Source organism: Hemiscyllium ocellatum, chromosome 22, assembly GCF_020745735.1.
Source record: "Hemiscyllium ocellatum isolate sHemOce1 chromosome 22, sHemOce1.pat.X.cur, whole genome shotgun sequence".
Lineage (NCBI taxonomy): Eukaryota > Metazoa > Chordata > Chondrichthyes > Orectolobiformes > Hemiscylliidae > Hemiscyllium > Hemiscyllium ocellatum.
Genome location: NC_083422.1, coordinates 40512234 through 40518411, shown reverse-complemented (window position 1 = coordinate 40518411; position 6178 = coordinate 40512234).

Below are 6178 nucleotides of genomic sequence, written 5' to 3'. Positions count from 1 at the left end.
CCCTAGGACCTTACCATTAAGTGTATAAGTCCTGCTCAACGTTGCTTTTCCAAAATGCAGCATCGCGCATTTATCACAATTAAACTCCATCTACCACGGCTCAGCACATTGGCCCATCGGATCAAGATCCCATTATAACCCGGGGTAACCTTCTTCGCTGTCCACTACACCTCCAATTTTAGTGTCATCTGCAAACTGACTAACTGTTCCTCTTACGTTCACATCCAAACCATTTATTTAAACGATGAAAAGTAGTGAACCCAGAACTGATCCTTGTGACTTTTGTAGTTATAAAGAAAATCTTGCAGGGAAGACATTTCAAGGAACAGAGAAAGTTAGATGAATTTTATATATTTATAAGTTGAAACATGAACTCTTTCAATTTGTTCTGATTTTATTTATTTAGCAATAGCAAATCCCCTGAGCTGCAGCAATAGATGGCCTAATTTCCTGAGTTTAAGCAGTGAAGGCTGACATCCTGGTCCAAGGTTGCCACCTGTGTCAGTGCAGTCAGGACCAATGCCTTGCAGTATAGGAAAAAGATCCTCTTTGATACCTCACACATACTCTACCTCTGCAACTATATACACATGGTACCATGGCTGAATCTCTATTTCTCTCACTATTCTCTGCAACATCTTCCTCACCTGCTGTCAACTACCCCAATCTCTGATATCACCAACCCTGCACGCCCTCCACATGTCCAATGCCTGACTCAGACACTGACCCATCAGCACCAACAGTAACAGCGAAGTCACCCATTTTCACCTCCTGTAATGCGTGTCTCTCATTCCAAGAGGGAAACTGCACACAGTAAGGCACAGAGAGTCAAGATGGGTGGTGGGCTGCCCAACATTCAGTTCTTCAACTGTTTATGTGAAGAGGGTCTTGATTCTGACCCCTCTGAAAGTCTAACTGACTGGTCTTCAGTGAATGCTCTTGATTTACTGAGCTGGGACCCCCATACTGAAGGCTTTCTTCCTTGACGTTGGCCTCTAGCAAACATGCAGAGCTTCTTGGCTTTGTGTTTGTGCTAAACAACAAGCAATACGGCAATACTGTCACCACGATAAATTTGGCTGAAGGGCCAAAGTGTATAAAGACATAGAAAGGCAATGCAAATCTGGGGTAGGTTCTGAGTGACTGAGCGTTATGAAAGCAAGTGAAGAGCCTGGAGATGCAGCATGGCCCAGTCTGAGTTGAGTGTGTGTCTCCAAGTACACATACTCCTTAAAGCAGCATCACCCTGATAGTTCCCGAGGTGCAGTATTGAAGTGTCCTGTGCATGAATTGGAGATGTGCCATGAGTTTACTTGGAAGCTGGCAGATGTCAGATGTCAATCTCGTTGGATGTGGGTTGCATGTGGCCAATGTCCATGGAGCATGCCCTGAGATCTTGGTGCCTGGTGTCCAACATGGAGGTATTTTGGAGAAAACAATCAGCTGAAGATACTAGGTACATAGTCTGACTTCCATGCTGAGACCTTCCTTGACATCTAGCTTGTTTGGTTGCTTGGAAAAGTAAAAAGCTGAATATTAATGAGTTGCATTATGGTTTAAAAAGATGTTTAACAAGCTGACATTCTCCTTAATTTGCAACTTACCGCTGTGTAGCAAGAAACTCACCTTTTGCCTTGGCAAGTACACAAAAATGGCAGTGAGCTGTAAAATAGGCCTTCATTGGTCATCTTGACAGACTGTCAAAAATTATGCCATTGTCCATATCATTTAGTCCCCTATAAAACTACCCCCCTTCTTTCATCAGAATAGGTTTAGATTGCTAGCATCTGCAGTATTTTATTTTTGTAGTGGAAACCTTTTAACTTTGTTTATTGCAGAATTCAAACGTGTCAAGTTTTGGACAGCTTGTGACATTGGAGAAGTAAATTCAAACAAAAGGGCAATGAATAACACTTGATGTTACAAATATGTTTGATACAAAGGGAAAGATACAAGATAGTTTAATCTTTTAAGTTTTATTTATTTCTTGCCTTCCACTGTAAATCTCTTTTCTTTCCTAAGCAAATAGGTTCGCAAAACCGCTTCACCATATCACAGCAAAGATTTATTTAGCTAGGTGTAGTGTATGAGAAGCACAACCAGATTTATTTACCTGTCTACACCAGGAAATGAATGTGTTATTTATTATCTATTACATGTCGATTTATTTAACTGTATGGGGAACATCAAATCACAAAGGGTGATTCATACCTGCCAGTCTGAGGGAAATTAGGTCCAGCTGTCCTCCAGGTTTGGATTTTAATCTATTCTTTTAGATGACTGAAAGAAATGCCTGATGGAAACACTCACAGAAATCCTCTTTAAATATGTAGTGCAGGCTCCGACAAGGTCACCAGGACATGAGTACTTCTTGAAATTCAGGTTCTGTGGAGGACAGTTGTCTGTTGATTTCTAGAGAGGTTGATATAGAGGAAAATGATCTATTATAAGTGCATTGGTAAATCTGATACAGCCCTGTAACATCGAGTCTTCGCCTCATACTAAACTAAATTACCATTGTCAACTTTACCTGCTATAATAACATTCTTTTGACAGTGGAGGGATTCATTTACACACCCTCCCGTTCCTCAGCCTGTACAACAGTTTAGCATGCACAACTGAGAAACTCATCAGTCTGACCAACCCTACTTTCCAACTCGTCTTAAACTCTGATGTGTCAATAAATATTTTAAAATCCAAGTGTTAGATAAAAGGAAGGTAAGAATATATAACTTTTAAATGGAGAGTCTATTTGTGTACCCTGCTCCAATCACTGCTAACTCTTTAACACAGTTTCTTTTGAAAGTTTGTCTGGACAGCTGTTGTTTAATATCATAGGAGATGAGCTGGTTATCATAAAGGCTGTACCAGCATAGTTTGTGTGGGTATTAGACTCAGACTGCTTATATACATATTCAAGTTTCAAATGGAAAGAAGTTATTTTAAAAAGATACTTTTATTGTAATGACCAAGTTGAAGGTTGGAATGTTTTGTTCCTCAGAAACAGCACTGAATACTATCTGGGTGAAAGTGAGGAGTGCAGATGCTGGAGATTAGAGTCAAGGGTGTGGGGTGGAAAAGCACAGCAGGTCAGGCAGCAGCCAAGTAGCAGGAGAATCGACGTTTAGGGCAAAAGCCCTTCATCAGGAATGAAGCTGTGAGCTGAGGGGGAGGAGAGATAAATGGGAGGAGGTGGGGCTGTGGGGAAGGTAGCTGACAGTGCGATAGGTAGATGAAGGTGGGGTAATGGTGATAGGTCAGAGAGGATGGTGGAGAGGAAAGGTGGGAAGGAAGATGGACAGGTCATGAGGGCGGTGCCAAGTTGGAAGGTTGGAACTGGGATAAGGTGAGGGGAGGGGAGATGAGAAAACTGATGAAATCCATAGTGATGCCATGTGGTTGGAGGGTCCGAGGCAGAAGATGAGGCGTTCTGTAGAGAGAAGAGGAGAACTTCTTCAAGGTAGGTATCCTTGGAAGAGTTTGTAGAGAGAGGAGGAGAACTTCTTCAAGGTAGTTTTGTAGAGAGAAGAAGACTAAGTACTATCTGCTCAATTCTAATGCATACCAGATGTAAACTATTTTACCCATGCCAACACTATTTGAATCCAGTTTCAGAAGAGCATTTCTTAAGTTACCAGTGTTATTAGTGTTAGCAACCACAACATTATATCTGAGCAGAGCTACTAATTATTCTGGATACCGCATTCTCTTTTTTAACTGTAGAATCATGTTTGTGGAATGTCTGTGAGCTTGAGACTTCTCAAGCTCTGAACTTGGACAACAAGCTGAAGGCAGGGAGTTATTTGGGTTTGATTCAAACCATGATTGAATTGAAAGGATATTTGCTGGTCTGCAGCACCACCCAATTCCCTGCTGTTCAATTGTTATTGACTCTTTGGAATGAATTACAGTCCAGAAGGATATTGAAAATAATTTCAGAATTCATGTTGGCTGCTTTTGTGATGTGTTTACATACCACTCAGCTACTTATATTAATAATGAATGTTGGGATCAGGTAGTTGCTAATTATATATAGTTGTTCCATGTGTTCCAATATAATAAAGGCTTTTCATCATTTGAAATGTTTGCGTTTAGATATTCTCAAAAATATTGTTGTTTTGTGGGATAGATTCAGAATGTTCATGTAGCAAAGTTCTGAATAGTTACATTGTGATTTATTTACTGTGGTTAAGCAGCAATGATTGAATTTGCAGGTAAAAGGCATCACTGTATTCTGTTTTACATTATTCAAAAATACACCTTCTGCCAGCATGTGTTGTTAGTTTGTGAAGTGTTACATATGCAAGTGTCAACAAGCACTTAACACCTTCCACATTTTGACATAACAGTGAGAAGAAATGCATTTCAAAGTCATTTTATTGGCTGTCACACTGTATAATGAATTCAGTACAAGACTTATAGATATTATCCTCAATGATGGAAGATCCCAACACATCAGTGCAAAAGATATAGGTAAAGCATTTGCAGCAATCTTCAGCCAGAGGTACTGAATGGATTCATCATGGCCTCCACTGGCAGTCCCCAGTATTACAGATGCCAGACTTCAGCCTATTTGATTCACACAGACATGGGGAGAATGTGCAACTCCACACAGTTGCCTGAGGTAGGGATCAAACCTGGATCCCTGGCACTGTGAGGCAGCAGTGCTAACCATTGAGCCACCATGCCACCTTAATTTATTATGAGTTAGTTAGAACTTGTTACAATAATTCCAAGTTAAATTGTATTGAATTACATACAGGTTAACTCCATTCTGTCGACAAACTTTTCTGAGCATTTCTGATATCAGGTGTGGTCTTCAGGTTAAAGTTAGAACAGGCAGATTTATCTTACTGTTAACTCTGTTCTTGAATCCATATTGTCTGCAGTCTCACCAAAGTAAATTATAAGTTGTCCTCCAAAATGTATTTTATTCTAAGAGTTAATCGCTGCAAATGCGTTAGGCCAACTGATGTATTTTTTAGAGTTTTATCTTGCTGCAAGTTTAGTTCTAGAGGACTGTCTTTCAGGGGATTAAAAAGGCTCATGATAACATTTTGAATAAAGGAATTATTTTGCTGAGAATTATTTTTCATTATTTAACATTCTATTTCACATTACTGTTGTACTGACAATTCTCATCTGCCTAGTTTCAACAAGAATCTCAAACAGGAAACAGGGCAAGAATCTCAGGGCAAAAGGATTAGCAATAGTTAGAGACCTCTAGTCATATTAGCTCATACCTATACATTGCAACTTGATATAATTGTAAAACCTTTTGGCTCAAGACAATGACAGAATAAGGGAGTGCTGTGAAGGAGATAAACTGCTGATTATCATAGAATGATACAGCACAAAAAAAGCCCATCTTGCTTGTGCTGACTTTCTGAAAAGCTCTCCTTATACTTCTCATCTCAGTCATCAAACAAAGAGGGCTTGCTTTTACCAGAAAGTGACTAAGTATTAATTTTGGCAAGTTTCATTGAGGGTTCCTCTCTGTGAGCCCGAGTGAGATTTCTAGCGCAATTTTCTGAAACTCACTTCATTAAATTTGTCACAGAAATTTGAGGGTGCCTACATGAGGATCAGTGGTCGGCACAACATCATGGGCTGAAGGGCCTGTTCTGTGCTGTACTGTTCTATGTTCTATGTTCTAAATTCTGCACCACATCTTTACAGCTTTTTGTATCTACCCTGTGTGCACCAATGCTAGCAGTCCCCTGAGATACCTGATTGGCAGCCCATTTTGCTGACAGGGTTCTGAAGGCCCTGGTGGATAGAGTGGTATGGAGAAGGACCATCCTCTTCCCTCAGGATGGCAGTCAAGGCCAAGACACCATACCCTGCCAACTTGGTCTGAGGTTGCCACCTGAAAAAAGCACAGAATGCCACAAGAAGGTGAATGACCTTCAGTGATCTGTGAGATAAATACCATCATCTTCTCTCTGCTACTTCACACTCACTCAATCTCTGCTACTGCACCCACCTCCCATTAAGGCTCATGTTCCACCACTCTCGCTGCTGTCTGTAACATCTTTCCTCACTTGTTCTCACACAATTGCCTCAACACTACTAACTCTACATGGCCTCTGTGCCTCCTAATCATTCATTCTGGACACCCCCATTATCTTTCCCCTTTCTGGCACTAGCAGTTATGCCACCCACTTTCACCTCACTC